We start from the raw sequence: 23599 nt of genomic DNA, 5'->3' as shown, positions 1-23599 counted from the left end.
CGCCTCTCTTTCTGCCCTCCCACACCAAATCTCAAGCAACCATAAACTTCAGGTAGCTAGGGTTCTTCTTCAGACCCAAAGACCAAAGTTGAAGAATCCTATCCAGGTGTTAAACACAAATGCCTGAACCAACATCCAGATGTTAATTTTAGTACCTTAACTAAATGTGCCAGCACCAGGGATGCCTAGGCACAGATTATACAACCAGCTTTCAAAAGTGATTAGCCTCGACTTAGGTGCCAGGTAAGTCAATACTCCATCACTATATTTCTAATAATTGTTTCAATACATAAGTGTCAGAAACTGGGTAAGTGAGATCCAATTGCAAAGAGGAGGAAAGATGAAGACACGGCTAATCAGGCACTCACACCTCCTTCTTGAAAGAATGAGCATAGGGGACCAGATTCTTGCTACAGGGAAACCCAGTTGGACCGCCTTAGCAGTGGTTATGATAAGACAGGACCAAATTTGTTTGTGTTTTTGTTTGCTTGCTCACATTTTAACGGAAAAAAAAAAGGTATTTCCTGTGCTTTCTGTGTTTTTGAAGATTTTCAGCATTAAAATCTTATTGCTTTTATTGTTAGAAAAATAAACCATAAATATTTTAACAATGGTGCAGACTTCAAATTGCTCCTAAGACTATATGAATTTCCCTTAAAATACGATATATAAAGTCATATATATGTGCATGCATATATATTTTAACAGAACCAGTAGATAGCATAGTACTTTAAAGAAAAAAATTATGAATATTGATTTTTTTCTCCCTGATGAGATATTACCTGGGAATCACAGCCAAGGTGAGACTATTTAGACCACTTGCTCATTAACCTTTCTCCATATGTAAGTTCACAGACATCTATAGAATGTGGTTCCTATATCCCTAAAGGGGCCTCAAGTCTACTACAAACCCTTATTTTGAAAACAAATAGTTCTATCTTATTTCTAAAATGCTCCAAAAGTTCTTGGGGCATCCTGCTCCCATGTTCAGTCGCAACCACAGGTCATCAAGTCTTCCTGTGTCTTAAAAACAGACTTTCTCTGGATGCAGTCTAAACCCATTTTCTTCTGCTCAGTCCAGTGAGATGGAGAAGGCTGGCTGGTGTTCTCCAAGGCTCCACCTCACTGCCCATAGGTTGTTAATTTTGTCTCTGTTCAGCCTTCTCTTCTCCAGAATAAATAACCCACCTCTTTTCCTTGTGTACCTAGTCTCCAATCCCTGTCATCATTTTCCTCTTTTATACATGAATTCTATGCAATTTTCCTGCATATGTTTTAAGCTACAGATCCTAAGTGTAATAATATTCAAATAAAAACCCAACCTACAATAAATTTGATGTAAGGATTATTTTCTAGCTGCAAATAATATGTGTCTTAACACAGCCCAGGATAATATCGCTTTCTTAATGCCATCACTAGGTTAATGACTCACATATTCCTGGAATGCCAGATCTTCTGCAGCCAAGTTTATGTCACATTATACCCTCTATCTAGACCCTTCTCCTGCCACCTATTCCCCAAAGGAAGTCACTGTTAACAAATTTACATTTTAGTTCTTACGGTCGGTTTCTACTTTAACTTTAGATAAATAATATGTGTGCATCTCTCTGTCCTGATTTTTCAGTAGCCAGTACCTACTGACTTCTCTGCAGGAAAGCTGAAGAATTTTATTCATTTACATACCATTTTTCCCTCCCCATCTGCTCCCCAATTTGGGTTAAAATTCATGATTTTTTAGTTCTTCAGTTGGATAGCGGTATTCATTTCTGGATCTAGTAGCTTTAGAGAAGAGTTATTTACCTTAATACTATCAGACAAAAAAGTTAACACACCTCATCATCTCTGGACTTCTGTCAGCCTATAGCTCTGTACTGTCAAAGTTTATAACATTTATATTTTGTTTTATAAATATTATGACTACCGATATTATGAAAATGTTATTGCAGACACAAGAAGAAGAAAATTAATCCTATGTCACCAACTCATGCTATTAAAAATAGAATGTTCCAAGCATCACAGTCAGTAAAATATATTCTCTACTCTTAAACTCTAACACACTCTCAAAATCATGCCACAATTTAGTTTACTTGTTATTTGAGTCCTGGATTTTTAGGCAGTGCTATAAATACTACAACTGGTTACAAGCAGTTAACTTAAAAGATTAATTTAAGAAATTTGTTGGAAAGATATAAGGGTCACTCTCAAATTAAAGATAAAGCTAAGGATGAATCATTAAAAGTAATGATAAAAAATGCAATTATTTTTGGACCAACCTAAATACAAACTTTAAACTTTAAAGATCTGTATACTATGAAACGAGAGGCAGGGGGGGTGGGGAGAGAGAGAGAGAGAGAGAGAGCAAGCGAGTGCACTCATTACAGGAAAAGGGCATCTTATTGGCCCCGGCTTGGATCACAAGCTAGGGGCAGTGCCTCTCGACTGAGAGTCTCATCAAGGTTGCATGCAATGGTGAAGGAGAGTTCTCAAACACAAAATCAAGATGCGATCACCAGAAGAAAGAATAGAGTTGGGGTAAACAAAACAACAGCATTTATTGATTCTAATAGCACTTGTCACATTTTCATTTATAAACAATTTGGGTAATTTTCTGTTTGATATTGTCCTTCCCAACCAGATTTTGTGTTCTACAAAGGTGAAATTACATAGAGCATTCATTCTTTTAATTCACATGCCTAGCAGTGTCTGACAAGTTATAAGCACTTACTAAATAGCTCTTGAATATTGTTGCATAAAAGAAAGGCCAAGGGCTTCCGGGATGTACTGCCTAGACTGTTTTTCAGAAACTATTTGTGTGAGTTTATTTTAATAACAAGTATTTTCAGATGGCTGAATTACATATTAAAGAAAGGACTACTCTTTCCAAAAGCACATTATCATGGAGGAATACAGCCTAAGTTTTATTTTACAAGTATTACAAAAGAAGGGCACCTCTCCAAACCTTTGGATTATGGCAGGATCCCATGATCTTGTCTGCAAGCTACCCACACAACTGATGGTGTACAATTAGCTGATCCAAAGAATTGGCAAGCAATTTAAATTTTCATTATTCATTCAGAATGCCAGAGCCAACAACCTGGGGATCTTTGCAGTCAGGACTCGGTAATAGCACTACATAATACCTGGTCTAATATTTCCTCTGCAAGGGCTCAGTCCTTTCCTGACTCCTCTCCATGCCATCTTTCCCACTTCTTTCCTTTTCCCTCTTCTTCCTTCCTCCTTCCTTTTCCTTCTATCTTCCTTCTTCTTTCCTTCTTCCTCCTTTCTCCCTCCTCCTCCTCCTTCTTCCTCTTCTCCTTCTTCTTCTTCTCCTCCTTCTTCTTCTCCTTTTTCTCCTTCTTTTTATTATTCTTCCTCTTCTTTTTCTTCGAGAGAGTGTCTTGCTCTGTTGTTCAGGTTGGAGTGCAGTGGTGCAATCATAACACTTCAGCCTTGATCTCCTGGGCTCAACAATCCTCCTGCCTCAGCCTTCCATGTAGTTGGGACCACAGGCATACACCACAACACCTAGCTAATCTTTTTTACATTTTTTATAGAGATGGAGTCTCACTTTGTTGCCCAGGCTGGTCTCAAACTTCTGGGCTTAAGTGATCTTCCTCAATCTTAGCCTCTGAAAAGTGTTGGTATTACCGGCATGAACCATGGCACCCAGCCCTTGCCCACTTCTTAACAAACTCGGTGATAGTTATTTATATACAAGCCTGCCTCTCCAACTAAACTATGGACCCTATAAAAGAACAAAGTATGTTTGATTCATCTTTGTTTCCCCAGTGCGTAGCACAGGGCTTGGCAAGTAGGAAGTATTCATTAGATGTTTACTGAATCTAAATAACCATCAGGAAAGAAAGTCTTTGACAAAGAAATATGAGAACATAGAAACAGCAGTCCATACTCTAAAGAGGGAATATTTTGTCTTCATCTAAGAAAAAAGCTCCACCTCCACCTCAAAATGGAAGGAAGGAAGGAAGGAAGGAAGGAAGGAAGGAAGGAAATAAATAAAGAGAGCTTTAGTTCTCTAGGCTGTAGAGAAATTTTAAGTTCTTAAGAACTTAAAATGCATGGATTAGTCAGAGGGGTCTAATATCTCTAAATCAAATGATGACAAAATAAAAAACAAAGAATGCAGAAATTATCATTTTCCAGGATTTCATTCTTTTATATCAATCAAGAAAAATGTTAATGAGGAGGGTTTGGCAGGGGTCACTAATTCCTCACTGATGTCACAAATTCACAAATTTAGCTTCACTTTTCAGAGGCTGTTTGTGGCCATGCTTGTGAAATCTGCGATTCACCTCTAGACAATAACTAATTATTACTGATTACTAAGAAATAAGTCAACAAAGATTTTCCTGTTTACATTCTTATCAGACTGTATCAGAACCATCTGTTTTCAAGTTTGTTGTTGCTGGGATTTTTTTTTTATCCCAAGGGATAGATTCCCCACATTGTTCTCTGAATACATGCATGCAAAACTGCCTTTTAATGCACAGTTGCAGTTTTCACTAAAACATTTGGGTATGGGGAAAAATCCCATATGTTTTTGTGAAAGAAGATGAAAATAATCAGGTATCCTGCTGAATTTGTTCTATCTTCAAATGAAGAATATGTTGGGGTCTGTGCTATCTCTAATTACCATCTTTTTGTTTGCACAGGATGACTGTTGATTTTGCCAAAAGTACAAATGTGGAGCTTTATGATACTAAAGTAACTTCAACCTGGACAACATAGTAACAGACTCCATTAATATAAGAAAGAATGTACAATTTTAAAACAAGCAACATGCGACCCCTTTGCTCCATTGTTCACCAACCCCAGTCTCCTCTGATACAAGCAATAATGGTGTTCCATCATTAAGGAAGCAAGAGTGTAAGATTTTAAATAGTGGTATTCACCAAGGTGCTACATGACTTTGGGCAAGCAATTAACCTTTGGTGTCTCAGTGACTTCATCTGTAAAATAGGGATAAGGATTTTACACAGGTGTGATGCCTGGACTAATTAGTGTAATTATCATTATTGATGGGAAAATAATGTTGGGCATTGATATCATATCTCATGTTGGCACCTGGAGAACCACATATCTTCTCAATGTTGACTCCATTTTATAGGAGTCTGTAAAAAGAATGATGACAAAAGCTATATACGGAAACTGGGACAATACAGTTAAAATGGTCCATATCCACATAGGCGCGTATCCTTAATGGATTATTTTTGAACTTGCATTTATCACTTAGATGCTTTCTGAAGTTAGACTAAACACATAAACCATGAAATTACAAGGAAATTTTTCAAGAGCCACATCCAATTGATAAGCTTCCCTGTAGCAAAATGCTTTCCAATTCATGTGGAAGTTTAGGGTTGAGAGATAGAATTCAGGGTAATCAAAGTCAAGTAAAAGTATACACTGAAGACACTGTTCGGATAACATTCCAGACTCCCCACTTCTGTGTGTGTATGTGCCCTGAAAGAACCTCAGCTCAAACACTTAGGGACCAGGACAACCAACAGAGCTACGTGAGATGCCAACTCTGCAAGACTGGGGTCACCGAAGCTGGGGACAGTAGGGCGTCCTTATGCCAGAGCCTGGGTAACAACTCATGGGGCAAGAAAACGGACTTGTCGAGAAAAACAAAAACGGCGTTTCTTTTGGGGCTCATCTAGGACTCTTAAGTGTACTTACTATGATTTTTAGGTCAGGATGAAATAACTGCTTTTAAAAATAGATTACCTCTACATATTGGCAAAAGTGACAGTGAAATACAGAGAAAAATGTAGAAGATCGAAAGTGCTCAAAAGATCAGTACTCAACACTATAACCTCTGTATCCCTTACCATAGACTCATGCTCTTTCTAGGTCCAAAATTTCTGCTTTTGCCTTCAGTTCCTCCGAGCAGAAAATTCTCTTTTCTTGAGCTCAGTAGATGTCAAGCCTCAAATCTCCAATGTCTCCAAAGAAGCAGCCCTAAATTAGCCTCTTGGCAAGTTATTCATATCAATGACTGTTTTTTTTTCCTCTAGATTTGCCTCAAAGTTATGGGCAACAACTTCCAAATGGAAACGCTAAAGCTGTTGCTGTTTTCCTACCATCCTCACCTATCATATGAAACATAACAATTAGCATTTTTAGCAGGATTGAAACTGCTAACACAACTTCTCGATGTCTTACACCATTAAACTTGATGAGAAATCCCCTCATGATTAACATTCATCTCGCTGTATCGTGCTTGAAGGTTAATAATATCCACCATCTCCTGAGAGAGGGGGAGGGAAGCTTATTTATTAAATGAATAGCTGAGTGAGGCAGCCAGGAAAGGAAATTCCCTGCTCAGTCCACTAGAGGGTGGCTTGGCAGAGCCGAGGGATGGCCAAGGCAGAGAGGGCCACGGACAGAGCTCCCTGTCTTGCTCGCCTGCACTTTAGTTGGTAAGAAGAAGCAACATTAGTATTCATTGCTTTCTATTCCTCACCCTGGGAAGGCTTTCATTTCTATTAGAGACACTTTACAAATGTCAGAAGTCAGTGTTGGCTGGGTCATGGCATGATGGGGGGAAAAATCAACCTATAGAATTAGACTGCTTAAATTAACATCCAGTCTAATTCTTCTGAATCAACACTGGGCGAGATAAATATATATGTATTAACAGATCCTAAGTTTAAAAGTTTCATAGATTATGTAGCAGTATGTGTGCACTTCAGATATGAATGTGGAGTGAACGGTGCATGTACGTTATATGGAATTATACATAATGCATAAAGAAATGTACCTAGCCTTTAGCACACCAGCTGTTTCTGCTTATAAGCCTGAGTTATCCATGAAATGCAGTAGACATTTTGTAATAAATATCCTACTTGGTTGACTTTTTTTAAGGCCTAACCACCTATGCTGATTTACAGAATTTAGGAAGAAATATAAATTTTAGCAATGAAGGACAGAATTTTAAAATTTCCATATCAAAACATGTTGTATTCTGGAAAGAAGAGATGGGAAATGAGCTGGTTTTGGTGGTCTCTGCATAGGTGGTAAAGCAAAAGAGAATATGATTTTCCTATCTGTAATATTGTTCAGTGTAGCAAACCCTTTTGCTTGTTACAGTACAGCAAATGGAGTGTTTAATTTGGGATTCAATGTAGTCTAGAGTCAAGGTGCAGCAGTTTTATTACAGAAATACAATTTTATTGGAGGCTGAAGATTTAATTTCCACCTTACGTAGAGAGCCATAAATGGCATGCCTGTTTTACATTTTGCATAGTATTTGATATATGTAATTCCTGGCCTAATTTTAGAGTTTGAAAGGTGGAAGAATCACAGTATGTAGATTCAAATTCTTCAACACTTCAGCCACAGATGACATTTTAAAAATGAGCAATTTTCTGTTTTTTAGTCACGGATTTGAAACCCTTGTTTCCCTCCCCGGAGGTCTGCACCACATTCTTTGCAGGTCTCCCTAACTAGGTGAGCCACAAAGCCACCTAAAGGACGCCCTCATTGGAACAAACGCTTTCTTTGTTTAAAGCGGTCTACTAGATGGCATCCTACTAAAACCTAGGATGATCAGGCGATATGGATAGTCTGCCTTCGATTGTGCCTAATATCTGTCAGGGTCATATGTTAATATCTGTTCAGATGTATGTATTTCAAATAAAATAATTTGTAAACACATTGGAATGACTGAATGTGAAAGAAGTAATCAAATAATGTTAGCTGTAAGGCTATATCCACACTGGAATCCAAATTTGGAGGATTTTGTCATTCTCTTTTTTTCAAACGTATTCGTTATAGGACACACACACACACACAGACACACACACACACACACACACAATGTTGCTCTTCCATCTGTTTGCTTTTGCAGCATTAGTTCTCTTCATCAACATTTCATACCTCCTCTTTACCACCAGGTGGAGCCCTTTGTTTATGGACATGTGTCCGTTTCCTTTTTCTCAAAGATGCTACCAGATAAATAGCTCCAGAGCTAAAATACTGTTGCAAACACGAAAATTTAACACACAGAGATAAAAAAGTAAAGCTTTTCAGGCATTGGTATAATAAACCTTGCTTTGAGTCCTATTGCTACTAGATTTAATGGCTTACGCATTTTCCTATTTATAACTCCTGCACACCAAACAGCAGAAAATAATATGTTGTGTGCGCCATAAACAGTGTTGCTGCAGCCCTATTTTATGTAGTACTATCGTTTTTATAATCTCAAATGTCTGGCAACTACAGTCAAAAAGCAAAAAAAAAACCAAAAAAAACAAAACCAAAACCAAAAAAACCCAACCAAATACTATATGCTATAAGCCTCAGTTGTCTTCAGCCTTAAAAATATATACCTCATTGAAAAGAAAATGTTTTTCTTCAGACAAAAGAGAGTGGTAGTTCAGCTGTAACAGATGGCAATGTAAAAATCTTCTCTTAGTCAAATTCATCTCTCCTCAATTTGAGATCCAGTTAAGGGTACGTCAAAATCTATTTCAGCTTTGATTCTATTTAGGAGCTAATTAAAATTGAATATTATGAGCACAGGTATATTATTCAATTATTGTAATATTCTTATTTTAAGAATTTAATCAAAGCTCTTCTCATGAACAAAAAGCAATCATATTTTAAAAATTGAAACCCCAATTTGCATGTGCAAATAACTGTGGAATGAGCTCACCTAAACTATCTTGCCGATGACCTCAACCTTGATCTAGAAAGATCGTTTATGCACAAGTAAAACATTCACATTCTCTATGCTAACTCTCTGTTGGATCTATTCTCAAGGTAGTTTACTTATGGCAACGTTGAAAAGCCTTTTAATAATGTATGTATTTATCAACAACATTGAGTTACATAATTAACTGGAATATCATTTCTGTTCCATTTTTAATTTTAATAAGGATTGTCTCTCTTTGTACTTATATATGCAAAATTTTGCTTAAGCATCTGCAAAGCAGTGAGTGGAGGAAGATTTGCGTATGTGGTTTGTTTAGTCAGTCTCCTAGCCTGAGAAATTTGGCTTTTCTATTGGTATACAAACTGGTTCTTCGATCAGAGGCTGAATGCAAAGGAGTCCTCATACAACAAAATGCTGGAACCACCATTTTGCCGTCTGCTCGCATACAATAAAATGGTGGCACAGAAAACAGTGAACACATTGTGCCCACGAGAGTTGTCTGAAAGTATTCTACTCTCTAAGCCAGATTATCAAGCTGCTTTTAAAAATACTGTTACCAAGTGGCTAGAGGTATTTGCTTTTATAGCTATATATAGAACGCACGTGTGTGTGTGTGTGTGTGTGTGTGTTGTGTGTGTATGAGATGCTGAAAGAACTGGCTGTGCACATCTGACGAAGGATAGAAAGAACTAGTCAAAAATTAACACTCAAGCTGAGAGTGAAAGCAAACCTACGTAAAAAGCACAGGTCCTAGAAATTGCTTCTAACAGTTCACAAAAGCTGAATTTGGCCTTGATAACTCCTTTCATTTTAGTATTCACTGCAAGCAACTTTGAGCTAGGAAATTGAAAGGAGTTGATATTCTTTTTCTTTCCTAATGTCCTGTAAAAATTAAAAGCAAGCCCACATTTGACTCTCACCTGGGAACTCCACTGTCTCACTTTTTACAGAGGGGAAGGAAAACCAAGGACCAATATTTCTTTCCTCTTTTATTTCTTCTGCTCTTATTTTTAATCATTACAAATGCTGCCTTGGCTCTTTTAAAGTGTGAAAATTCTCTTTTTTCTGCAGTGCTTCAGACTCACGCAGACTCCTTGGGGATACAGTGAGGAGCTAACCAACTGCACATGGGAAATGAGAATGTTCGTGGTTAGAAAAACTGCAGTCTTTGGTAATTTTCCACATGGAGTAGAAGTCATAAGTGACTTTTTTTCTTTTAACTATAACGACTTGAGTACTTGATATAGAGTCAAAGGCTCAGATTTGAACATGTGAATGCACTAATGTGTTTTACAAAATTAATTTGACTTCTTTCTATAAACATTTTCACTATTTTCAAGTGCACAATAAATAGGTTAAAACACGACACCCTCCCTCCGCGATCCCCCCACTTTCAGACAGAATTATAAAAGGCTACTGTCTGTAAAGAGAAACAGCCCTGTAGGACCCACCAGCAGGTTATGCAATATGTGACATAGACCACCAGGGGCTGAACTGAAACCACTAATACTTTTTTCATAGCATCATTAGCTAGAGTTAAACAAGGTGTCAAAGTGGAAAGATGGGGAGGTTAACCTAGCTCATTATATTTGCATGCCTTTATTTTAATTATTTTCTTGCACTAAAATTAAACACTAATATTCAATTTTATGACTTAAGCGTGTTACCCAAATACAGTACTTTTCATCTATTTAGATGTTAGTGAATTACTTTGTGATTATTATCTAAACTTGATTTTCAATAAATACTAAAATTCTCCTAACAAAAATGCAATTTAAATTTAAGGCTAAGGAGAGGTTATTAGTAACAATTTTCCCTGTTGTACTCTATGAGATAAAATTGATTTTTTTTGAAATTTAGATCTTAAATCAAAATCTGCCTCCAAACAAAGTGAGTGAGCCCAGGGCTCATGGAGTGAGTGTGCATGCGTTCTTGACCTCATGTTGGCAGTCATCGGGAAAAAATATGTTCTCTTTATAATAGCTGCTTTACAATTTGGGACATTACAAGGTTTTTACGTGCACTAATATTACTTGCCCCATGTACCTTAAATAAAGCCAACCCAATAAATTTAGGATCGTGACTGAGAAATAAATGCCATGTCAGTAAACCTCAACCAGATACCAGAAGAAGGATTATGTGATTGTTTAGTCCAAAAATTAAGTTTCATGTCTTTAATTGGTGTCATATCCTGTCCTATGTATGTTGTGCTTAAATCAAAGGCGACCACATTAACCTGGAAAGGAAACATAATAACAACTCCTTTCATCCCCTGCCTCAAATGTTTTTATGCTCAACCTTAGTTTTTGTTAAAACACTTTCAGACAAAGACAACAGGAAATAGTAAACATGGCAACACCATGAAAATAATTTTCGGATGCACTATTTCTCTCCATGTTCAAAGAATGAGTTGTACAGGCTGCGGAGGAAACTGATGCATCATTAAACCCAGTGCAGAGAAAAACAGCCACTATTCCAGCAAAATGGATACTCCTGTTCATTTTATAAATCTTGGTTCTAACCAGATGAAAGACGGGAATTAACTCGGTCTCTCACATCAATGGCCTGAAACGGTGGCATATCACGGTAATACATTCAAAGGGAATCAGGAGTATCTAACAACAACTTTAGGAGCAGAAATGCAATTATAACTGACAGCCAGATGTCTGGTCGGGCTGCTATAACTACCCATCAAGATTGCAGATGGTCTTGAGATCTTTGCATCTAAACACCGAGTCCAAGTGAATGATATACAGATAAACAACAATACCACAAATCATCAACACAAACCAAAAAAGTCGCTGTGACTGATAAAAGATTTCAGATGTTAAGAATTAGCCAACTCAACTCCTTACTCTCCCCTTTCCCTCCTAACCAAACAAAAAGCTTGTTAGTGGTTGAGGGCCCAGCAGGAAATGTTTGGACACCCAGTGCCAAACACTAGTCCTTCACTAAAACCTTTAATATACTTTCATGTTTGGATTACAGAGGCAAAAAAGGCTCCAGTAGAAGTTACTTTACATGTGGAATATTAATAAATGGACTAACTCTATTTACATTTATTATACTTCCTCCTTAATCAAGAATTACCTTAGAAGAGTACCTAAAATTCAAAGAGAAAGAAAATTTAATTATCATTAAAGCAATGATCGGCATAAAGCTTTTTGTTCCTCGAATATGTGTTTCAAAAAAAAAAATTGAGTAGGTTCTCCTGGTAGATTAGATAGCATTTCTTAACCTAGCTAAATACACATATTTCTTCATTTTCAGAATCCCAATTATCTTGAAATACTTTTCTTTTGCATACCAGATTTGACATGAATTTGCACTTTGTAAACTACTACAAGTAACAAGCCATTCTAATCCAAATGTGGATAAAGAATTTTGAGGAAAAACTTAGTAAAAATGTGTTATTTTGTAAAGCAGTTTGACATTTTAATTAATTTTATGGGATTAGTTTCAAAAATAATGTAATTCCGGATATAGGTGAGGGGGAGGGAGGCAGCAAATCATACTGTCACGTGTGCACCTGTGCAACAACCTTGCATGTTATTCACATGTACCCCAAAACCTAAAATTCAATAAAAAAAAAAAATGTAATTATATTCAACCTATTTATTCTTTTAGTGAGCATGGGTGGATATTTCAGCACCATCAACCATTTTGCATTTTTCATAAGGGCTCTTCGAGTAACTAAAAATTATGCCTTTTCAAGCAAACCAGTTATAATGAAGTTAATCCAAAGGTTCTTAGATTAAATATTTCAAAACATTTCCCTCATGTGACATTCTTCTCCAGGGCTGTACCCTCCTATTGCTGTCGGTTCCAAACCCATTTTGAGGTCTCAGCTTTCTCCAAGCGATGTCAAAACTGGAGGCCTTTCAAAGTAGCTGCTGTGAGCAGGAGGCCCTTTCTGCACAGCCAGCCTGACAGTCCCTCCAGTTGCTCTCAGAGACTTGCTTCATGTGGATACACAGAGCAATTCTCCAGACACAGACGCATCTGATGCTCTTTCCTGAAAACAATACTTCCAGAAAATATGCTGACCAAGAAGAAACAGCAGGGGTGAGAGAAGTGGTCAGAGCACTTGAAACATCTTAACAAGCACTAATTAAATGTCGTGCTTAAAAAATATGGCTTAAGAAAGCCAAATACGATAACTTCTTACAGATGGTTTTAGGAACTAACAAGACCTGTAGGAAATGGCGCATTAAGATTAGTGTCCCCAAAGTCTCCTACAACCATTAGTGACTAGAGGTGCTGTGCACTTTAGAAAGAAATAATCAGAATTTGTCTGATGTGAAGCTGTTTGGTTTTTTTCTCATTTCTCTCTGAAGGGAACTGCGAATCTGTTAGTGTGTTACACAGTCAATATTGACACAGCCAGCCAATGGAATATAGAAAGAGCATTAGCGGCCTTGAAATCTATTTTTTTTTTTTTCTGATGGGGTACAAAGACATCCTGAAAAATAATTGTGAGTATCAAGAAGACAGGGACTGTGCTTTGTCATCTATGTATGACAATGCCAATATAGTGGGCATTTTATAACTATTCACTCATTTATTGAACAAACATTCCCTCAGTGGTTACCCTCTGCTAGCTACGGACTATGATTTGGAGATAAAGTAGATAGACGTGGTATCTACCTTTCCGGGTGTGGAAGCTGTGTAAGGTTATTTGTTGAGATGGATGAATGGATGAATGGGAAAATGTGTGCTGGGGAAAAAAAGGTGTTTCTCAGACACAGCTCTGGTGGTCTAGTCTGATATTCCTTTAGGATGAGACCTTTGATCTAAGCACATTCCAAGAAATATAGAGGCAGATTCGCCAGGTGAGACGGCTCAAGACAAACCCACTGGCAGTAATTACTCCCAACATGGGCCTGAAACTAGGTGCTGGCATGGAAGTCTGAGCTTCCAATGAGGGGGCTTTGAAATGAAGTGAGATTTTCCACGATCTTAGAATCTATTCAACATTATTGTTAGTACTAGCTTTCTTGGCAGAATCTGGAAGAAGAGCCTCTGGTAATAAATGAAAATATAAACCTAATATTTAAACAGTTTTAAAACCCAAAGTATAACTAAAAGACTAAAGGGTGTGTATATATATATGTCTGACTCTATTGTTAAGATGACACCTCTTGTTTCCAGTTGCTTGTATATTACCCCTTGGGAAGATGTGACTTAGCGGCCCAAGCTGCCTTTCACCCTAGCGGGCTTCTTGATCTCTTTACTGTTGTTTGTTTGTCTTAATTCTACTCCCATTTGCCATGTATTCAACTGTTTGATACTAATATTCTACACCTTGTCTATACCCATGATGCAAATTGAGGTTCAGCTGTGAGATGACTGTTAGAAGCAGTTAAGACTCAGTGGAGGGGAGACTGGAAGTCGTCAAACCTGCGCTCTCCAGAGCAGCCAGCAGAGCGCTTTGGGGACAGAAGGAGCTTTGGGCAGGGGTTCTGTCACAGAAGCTCTGTCGGGTCAAGCTGGTCGGTTGGAAATAATGAGTCAATCTAGCCAGGCCATTGGGGAGGTGCGGGGAGATATTCAGTGAAAAAAACTTCTACCAACTTCCATGTTTTCCATAAAAGAACTAGTTAACTAGATTTTCCTTTCCAGCTGGTTGCTTTGCAGTATCATGAAAAGGAATTTCCAAATGATTGGGTTGATGGGTTAGCAGTCCCTGACCCCACAGAACCACCTGTGCCATGTCACTCCTAGTTATCAAAACCACATACCAACCACCACCACCTACCCCATAAAAACATCCTCATTAGAGCAACAGAGGAAAATAAACTTGCTTTGGAGCTGGTGGTATTGTGCATTTCATACAGTCATACATTCAACAAATATTCACTATGAACTCTTTGGTGTCATTTACTGAATAACTCTACACATGCAAGTTGGTATAATAAAAAAAGGCTGCTGAAGGAACTCATAAGGGGAAAAATTATCAAAGTTGTAACATTACAAAAGTTTCAGCCTTGGGAGAATCCAAAACCTAAGGAAAACAAGGCTGTTTCTCTCTAATGTCATGGACTAGGACAGTGTTTCAGGTAATGCCATTGATGAAGATGATGAGCTGATGTGGATGCTGGTGCTACCGTTCACATGGTGAGGGCTCACTGCATGCCTGGCACTGTGCACAATACTTTTGGTATTTAACTGCTGTAACACACCTGTTAAATTGGACTTATTATTCCCATTTTACAGATGAGGAAACTGAAGCCCAAAGAGATTAAGTAGCATCTGGAACCAGTGACATCTAGTAAATAGAGGAATCCAGGTTGAACTTCAGAGTCATCTTGCTCCAAAGCCCACATCACTTTGCCTTCTTTCTAATTTGATTGACTTGCTTTTGGTTGAGGCCATTTAATATTCAAGTCAAAATCTAAGTGATTTTCACTTACACATGTGAGAACTGGGTGAATTTTTTTTAGCTAGGTCTGGAAGACTATTAAGACAAACTTTTAAATGCATATTTAAATGCCACATTTCCACATATTGTCTGAATCTTAGTAATATTTCAGGGGCTCCAAATCTCATTCTTTGTGTTCACTTTTACATCAGACCTCTCCAAAGAGGTACCACAGGTGTAATGATGCAGGTTCCAAAGGTGTTGCCCTTCATGTCTAGATGGCACAGAACCGCCCCAAAGCTGGCCCCTCAGCAGCTGTGACAGTCAAGGAGTAACCCCATACGTGCAGCTTAGCAGGATGCCACCCAGAGGTCTGAGACACTGGCAGGGAGGAAGAAAGAATGGAGGAGAAAAGAAGAGAAGGTGAGGGAAGCATAGACAAGAAAGCAAGGGAGAGAGAGGGATAGAAACTGCAAGCAGCCACCTGCCACCACCTCCCAACTGGCCACCCCAACCATAAGCCAGCCTCCTTCCAAGTCCTTCAGCAGAGAGCTGTGTTCAGAAAGAAGCAAACGGGGCATGTGGAGGCAGAAGACCCAGAAGTCTTGGCTTGTCATCTGAAACGTTTGAACTCGGGCAAGCCATGAACCTCTCTAGGTCTCAGTTTCCTCATCTGTAAAAATGAAATAAGAATAAGCTCCATTTCACCAAATATTGAACACCTAATGAGATCATGTATTTTTAACAGCTTTATTGAGTTATAATGGACATATAATAAACCGCACATGTTAAGCGATGATGCATTTGAAGAGAAGCATTTGTAAACCATAAAACTTTCATCTCTACCAGGCTCAGAATCCCACAGTAGCTCTCTAATTTATTTAAGCCATTTTCTGTTTGGTTTCTAGGAGTCTTCATAACTGGTCTGCACCTTACCCAGCCACCTCATTTCTCACCATTTTCCAATAGAGACTCTTTTAACAATGAGGCCAGTCTTCGTTATTTCCATTGGATTTTCCCTGGAACACCAACAGTGACCACAAAGCCCCTCCACTCATCTTCGGCATCTTCATTCTCCTGTATTTGTTCAGCCTTTGAACACTAAACACTCTGACAAATGCTGTCCTATGTGCCAGGGATGCTTCTGAGAGCAAGAAAGACAAGTTCACTGCTGTCGAGGGGCCTCTGAGACAGCTCTTGACTGTAAACAGTGTGTTCCCCTGCCAGCACCCTCCTCCCCACGTGAATCCTCCAGCTCTGGTGCCCTCTCCTCTTTGAATTCTCTTTCAATTACCATTAACTCATTATTTTATCTCTTTTTTTTTCCTACGGCTCTTGTAGGCTGTTTCATACAACTTAAGGTATGGTTTTATTTTTTTAAATCCTCACAGGTGTAAGCACTGTCCACAAAGCTGTTTTTTCCATATTCTTATAACCCACAGTAGACATCAAATGCTTGTTCATTTCAGAAGAGCACATCAGAAAAGCAGGGCACGTGTCAGAAACTTTCCCAGGGAACAGGACCCACCATTGCCCCTCAGTGGCACCTGTATGGTGGGCTGGTCAGCCCTGCTGGGAGGGCGGCACTAGCGAGGACAGTCTGATTCACGGCTTGTCCAAAGCCAGCCACAGGGGAAACCATGCTCAAGGACATCTTCCTGCTGCCAGCAAAAGACGAGTGTCTCCTAGCAACCGGCTTCCAGTGGCTTCCTGTCCTGGGAGCCTCCCCTTGCTCACAGCTTTGTGTCCCGGGGTTTTGTATTTTGGCCTTGCTAATCACTGTGTTTATTCTAGATTCTGAAAACTGAGGAATAAATGCAAGCTAGCTGCTGACATCGGAGTGGAGATACCGTTTCATTCGTAACCTCCTTTCAGCAACCACTCATGACTTTCATGGAACGGAATGTTTGGTCTTAGTATAAAAAGGGTGAATATATTTTTTGAAAGATATCACTTATATCAAGGCAGTTGGTTTGAAAGATACATAAAAAAGAAAAAGCAAACATTCTTTCTGTCAAATAATTGAAAAGTACTCAGACCTTTTCAAAACAGATGCACTATCATTCAAAACCTGTTACAGCAATAAACTCTAAGTTGGCAAATTCACAGATGCAGAAAGAAAGGCAAGGGGAATTTGAAGAAAATGGTTCAAAGGACCTTAAAGTTTTGGTGGCTTAAAATTATGTCTGCTGCAATATGGGTTAAGCATGCATTTCCTCTGTGTTCTTCCTAGAGATTCTAACCTTCGTTTCAAGGTATATTTGACTACATTTTTATTTTGGTGGGATTGAAGTCTGCAGTTGATGCTGCTTTTTAACGTTTTCTCTTGTTTTTATCAAATATTCATCAAGACACAAATTCCTCATCTATTAAAAAATTAATCTGACGTCACAGTAAAGAGCTCAAAACTAGAAGTATATCCTTTATTCAAAAAACCCATAAATTTACGTTAAAAGTCTGATTAGTTTTCTCTTTCAATAAGGAAAACTCAGACTTAAGGTGAGTTGAGTGCCCGGAGTTAAATGTATGAGAGGGCTGGTAAACCCCAGAACTCTTTTCCAGCAAAGCCACCAAAGCCTGGTGCGGCCTGGGGTTCCCGGAGCAGCAAATTGAGGTTTGGAGTCTGCCACTGCTGTATTTATGCAGTGCGCTTAGTCTTTGCAGACTTGTGAGTTCTTTGGAGGTACTCCTCAATTCTTCCCCGCCATTTCCCTCCCCGCTGTTCCAGGAGTAACAGCCACAAAGTCATGAGTCCAAGATTAATTCAAACTGTTTTGGCTGCAGTAGAGTCTCTCTAAATCTAAGACTGACTTTTGCCTTCTCAGGAATAGTATAGAATTTACCAGATAGTGCCAGTGACTTCCATCTTTTCAGAATCTACTTTTGAAATTTATCCTTGGATGGAGTTTCTACTTAGGGGGTGTTGAACATTTCTTGGAATAACTCATAGGCTCCTTAGCTTCCTCTTTTGGGGTTCTATATATATTTGTTTCAGGGGTGCAGAATGAATCACATGGCTACAGCAGAGAACTCCTGCATGACTCTTGTTTACTCATTAAAGAAACCCGTTATGTGAATCAAGGCTTTCCTTATGGTCTCAGGCTGTTTTTCGTTCCCTGAAATGGTCAGAACACCCATCAAGTATCTTGGAAGAATGTGTATCTTTAAAGGCCATAAAGGAAGAATGCTTGATTGAAAGGAAAAACTGCTGTGCCACCCACTTGTCTGGGTTCTGCTTTCGTCATCTTTAATCAATACGTAAATCTGTTCACTTGATGTTTTAATACTAGTTGAGGTAAATTCAGCTTCATCATGTTTTTCCAAAGAGCGTAAGCAACCCTGATTTTTTTTCTGGCCCTTTTCAAATAGCTACATGTAGTGGTGGAATGAGCTGAGGACAGGAAAGGCCCTGGGAGACAGTCTTGTGCAGTGGTTCTAGTATTCCAACCACTGCACAAGACTCATTCAAGAATAACATGTGTGGGTCCCAGCCTTAATCATTTCCATTTTCATTATGGTTTACACATTAATGGTAAATGACCAGATTGATTAGGAACTCTTTAAAGCCAAAGATTGGGAGGCAATGCAGGGTAGCGCTAACTGTATAGGTTTGACATTCCCATAGACTTGGACTAAACATCCAGATCTGTCATTTACTAGCTGTGTGACCTTGGGAAAGTCACTAGACTTCTCTGAGCCTCATATTCCTTACCTATAAAATAGGGATTGTGATAACTACCTATATGAAAATCAGTGTGAGAATAAAATGAAACAACGGATGCAAAACATTTAGCATGGTGCCTATAATTACTGTTCATTGAATAAAAGACTGTAATGCATACTGCTTTGCTGTGTATGGTATGTTAATTGTCTTACCAGTTGTCTATTACGTGCAAAGCACTGTGGTGAGTGCTATAGAGACCCCCCAAAATTTTGGATGCTCTCATTTCTCAAGAACTTTATAACCTAATTGCTCATCAAGCAGACAACATAGAAACCCATAGAAAAAGTAAAATGGCATTTGGATAAAACTTCTCTTGGAGTGCTGTCCACTCAGCAGTCAAGTCCACACCTGAGGCTGAGTGCTTCCGTTATCACTTCATGGGTCATATCTGAACCAACTAGGGCAGTCAGTGAAACAATATTCAACAATCATCCAGCAAATATTGATTGACCTACTACGTGCCAGGCACTGTGCTAGGTGAGGGATATGTCAGTCTTCCTGGAGGTTTTTTTTAGGAAGCACTCAGGGTCTGTTTTCCGCATTTCATATGAATTAACTCTTAACTTTTCAAGAAAACTAGGTGTGGGGGGGTATTAGCATCAGTCTCATTCTACAGATGAAAAAACTAATCACAGACAGGTTACATAACTTGTCCAGGGCCACACAGTAATAGCAGAATTGGATTGGAACCAAGCAAAGTGGTTCTAGGGTCTGCCTCAATAATACCAATACCTTATTACTTTGTAACAGCACTTTGTCTTATGAGGCGACCATTGACTGCTTCTTGTGTGGTTCCTTTACTCCTGTTTTTGAAGATGGATTCCCTAGATACAAAGAGTGAGGCTTCACTCTCTTCTTTCCTTTCATCACTGAAGACTTGAGAAGGGACTGTAAAGTCCCTGTGGACACTAGTTAGCCCTCCATTAACCAAGCTGTGTGTCATTAGTTATCATATGTAAGCCAATCTCTTGCTGTTTTGAATAGGCGTTAAAAACATACTTTGATGCATTAGAAGGATCTACCTTAGGGGAGGTTTACTTTATAATCAAACACAACAGATTTCTAACTTGAAAGCTACTGCAGGCTTTTAAGTATTATTTAAATTGTCCTAGACATAAATTACTCATAAAATTGAACTGTCACTTCATAGCAGAATGAAAATTAATATGCTCCTCTTGATTCCTGAACTTGAGCATAAATTATCTTATGCAAAACACCTGGAATTTGGAGAGCTAAGATCAGAATCTTTTTCCTCTGCTCAGTCTCATGTCTCATGTCTCATGTCTCGTGTGGTAAAAGGGAAAGAAAACGAGCCATCAATAGCAAGCAGAATGAAGAAAGAATGTTTAGTCAAGCCTAATATCACTTTCTTTCTTAGTTCTTCAACTGTTAGAGAAATAATTTGAAAAAGAGAAAAAAAGAAAAATTGACTCATATTTGCAAATGGAAAATATCAGAAAAGGAGATCAATGGCTGCCCAAATGATCTCAGGACATAATTTTTTTAAAGGGAGGGCTGCAGTCCTTCAGACACTCTTTACAGAATCTAGACCATCACAGACACGCAGGAGACTATGAGACCAGGCACTAGGTTTTGTCCATGGTTAGCAAACGACATACAAAAAACTAAACCGCTCCCTTGAAGTTGAAATCAAAGAGCCTCATGAGCAGCCTTCTGTGTTTCTGGAATGGGAGAGAACACACATGTGCAATGGAGGCAATCCAGAGAGAGGCGTGCTTCCCAGAGGCTGCTTTAAACAGTGACAGATTACAAAATCCTAATGTGATATGTTGGAACATGAAACACAGACACACGAACGCGTGCGCGCGCGCGCACACACACACACGCTTGTGAAAAACCCAGCTGAAATCCTTAAAAAGCCAAAGTTTAGAAGAACACGTGCTGTGGATGCACCAACAGTAATTTCAAAATTACTCTGTTTATGAGTCCATTCTTCACCTCTTTTTATCACTTTGACACACTCTTTAGGAAATAACAGAGAAAGAGAAATATGAAGCTGAAGACAGAAAACTTAATTATAAAACAAAGCCACCCACCTTGCTTTCAGGGTCAGGAGATACAATGGCCTTCTTTTGCAGCAAGAATGAACTTAACACCCGTGTGCTAAATGATCACATATCTATTTAAAAGAAAAAGAAATGGTTTTGTTTAAAAGAAATGAATATTTTATATTCTAAGTCCCTCTCATTGCAAGTCTTACCAAAAAATAAAAATAAAAGCAGCGTGCTGTGGCTCTCTGGCACAAGGCAGAAAGCCTAGTCCTTAAGTCACTATTCCCCTGTTTTGCAAAACAAAATAAAACCAAAAAGCAACAGCAAAAGGTGTTTGGCAGGTGGGAAAGGGCCTTAAAACACCTTGTGCCCTCCTGGGTCCCTCCCAATGCCTTCAGTGTGGGCTGTGGAAGCAACGCTGCTCAACACCACTGTCACCATCGGCTGCTTAAATGCCACGAAAGTACACTTAGAAATGAGAAGAAAGTGGGGCCGGGCGCGGTGACTGACATGGATATGTACAGCCAGCCCCACTGCCACTAGAACAGCCTTAAATGCCTGCACAAGGAGAATAAAAAGAAAAGCACATTTTGCAATAGAATAAATTCTTTTTTTTTTTTTTTATTGAGACCGCGGAAAGTCACATGACCCTGCATGTAGCCTTTAGGAAAGCAACCGAAATGGTAAAGCCAGGATGGGGGCTGCCTGCTTCCTCCCGCAGCCTTTCAGTCCGTCCTGCCGTGTGTCCACATTCTTCTGGGCGCATCTGTGGAGCTATTAAGTGGGATAATCCCTCTGGCCTTTGATACATTTCTGGACATGATTATTTCATTACTCGCAGTATATCAGTAGGATCATAATAAAAAGGACTTCTGACAACCTGCCAAGAGTTTTGTGGCCTTGTAAACACAAAAGTGCTCTAATAAAATTTTATTAAGTGTTAAAAAGTCATAAAAAGTGAAATAACATAAACTACAAAATTTACTGTCCTCAGCAAATGCTGAAAATATCTTCCACAGTAAAATTAAATTAGCATGTAATAGAGAAGCAGTGTGGAGTGGATTTAAAAGAGGATCCAGGGAAAATGACACTGTAACCCAACCAGGGTCACGGGGATTTAATTCGGATTTTTCTCCCTAAATGTGAATAAATGTGCTGATTACAGACGAGAGCTCCGGGGTTACTGGAGTCTCACACATTGTCAATACTTCGGAAGAAATAATATATTGCAGATTGTAACGAGCACCCAGAGCCAGCGAAGGGCAGGGCGTCCACTAGGGCGCGCTGAGAGACCGGGAATCCCCGCAAGGGTGCCCGCGCCGCCCGCCGCCCGCCGCCCGCCGCCGCGCACACGCCGCGCCCTCGCCCCCCTCCAAATCATATTTACAGTTAGAGTTTTTTTTCGCTCTCGCCTGTGACATTTTCTCCAAATCGGAAGAAAATGAAGTGTAAGTCGAGCTTTGCCGCAGGCAGCCCTCGGTCTCCGCTCTCAGATTCGGGGGCCGGGAGCAGAGCGCCCTGCCCGGGGCAGTGCTAAACTCGGGGAACGGGGTGTGGCCCTCAGCGAGCGCCCTGGGACCGGCCGCCCCGCTAAGGGAGGCCGAGGAGCGGGCGAGGGCGGCGTCTGGTTCTGCGCGGGGCGCGGGTGCGCTCCGAAGGCCGCCGGCCACTGGCTTTTCCGCGGGTTCAAGTGCGTCCGGGTTTGGACTACGCGGCTCCGGGAGCGCGTTCTCTCTTCTGTCCAGCCCCTCCCCGGAGTTCAGCGCATCCGCGGCCCCGGGGACCCCTCTTCCTAGCCCTCCCGGCCTCGCTGGGCCGCCCGCCTGGGGCCCGACCCAGCGCGCCTGTCTCCGGTTAGTGACCGCGGCGCGAGGGCGAGGGCGAGGGCGAGGGCGAGCCACTGGGTCCCCGCTTCTCCCAGGCCCCGATCCCGACCCACGCACGGGGCTCCTGCGCCCATCGTGGAGACTCCGCCTGGAAAAGAAGTCCGATTTCCTCTCCAAGCTACTCCGAGGAGACTCGGGAACCGGCAGGAAATGACCCGAACTGCCAGCCTGCGCCTTTGCAGCCGGCCCTCGCTTTGCTGAAGACAAGCAGCTCTCACCAAAGTCTTGCCACCCCTTCCCCGAAAGCCCCGCTCAGGTTTGTAAAGAGGGGTGCGAAATCTGAAAAGTATTTGTCTCCTAGGGAGAGAGATGTTGGTAAGGGGCCCAGTGAAAGATGGGTGCTTTTTAGCTCATCAACGCGCCACGTCTTGCTTTGCAGCTCCAAAATGATGCCCCCGCTGCTGTCCGAAGGGTCAGTATTAATGCGTTAAGTGAAATGGGAAATAAATGGGCAGTGTCACATTTCGTGGCATCATTTTTATAAGGGGATGTCCAAAGTTTTAAGCTGCTTTTAAGAATTAGCCACATCTTGCCGGAAAGTTAATATTTTTTTTTATAAACTCATTAATAAAGCCTAGAAGAAGTAAGTTAAAGTTAGTTACCTCGCAGATCCTTCAGTCTCTTGTAGAGACCTGCACAGGTTACTACGATGAGGACGACTTGCATTTTTAATTTTCTAGACTAAGTGCAAGGACATTGAGTTTTGAGGTGGCAAGGTCAATGTTCAAGAGCAAATGGAACAGCCAAGCATCTCTCAATAAGCAATATTCACTTCTTATTAATACTTAAGGCTGAAATAAATATAACTAATTTACAGTGGGAAATATATGCGCATGTTTTAGACTTTTTTTTTGTTATATGAGTCATATGAAAAGGGATGTTCTTTAGTGATTTTAAAAAACCCACCTGTTTATTGTCATTTGCAATTTGAAATAGCCG

At 39.9% G+C, this 23599-nt stretch overlaps 1 long non-coding RNA gene across 1 annotated transcript in view; it reads right to left on the bottom strand.

Annotated features, from left to right (window-relative positions):
• The window catches only part of LOC105730615 (uncharacterized), a 267850-nt gene that overhangs the window by 125650 nt on the left and 118601 nt on the right, over positions 1–23599 (bottom strand). The window contains exon 2 of the long non-coding RNA XR_010341457.1: positions 20820–20902. This is a non-coding gene — a long non-coding RNA (uncharacterized LOC105730615). The remainder of the gene's footprint in view (positions 1–20819; positions 20903–23599) is intronic.

Source organism: Aotus nancymaae, unplaced genomic scaffold, assembly GCF_030222135.1.
Source record: "Aotus nancymaae isolate 86718 unplaced genomic scaffold, 86718_ANA_hifiasm-v0.15.2.pri h1tg000008l, whole genome shotgun sequence".
In the NCBI taxonomy this organism is placed as follows: domain Eukaryota; kingdom Metazoa; phylum Chordata; class Mammalia; order Primates; family Aotidae; genus Aotus; species Aotus nancymaae.
The sequence above is the reverse complement of the archived record's forward strand: the minus strand, read 5'-3'. Positions and strand labels throughout refer to the sequence as shown.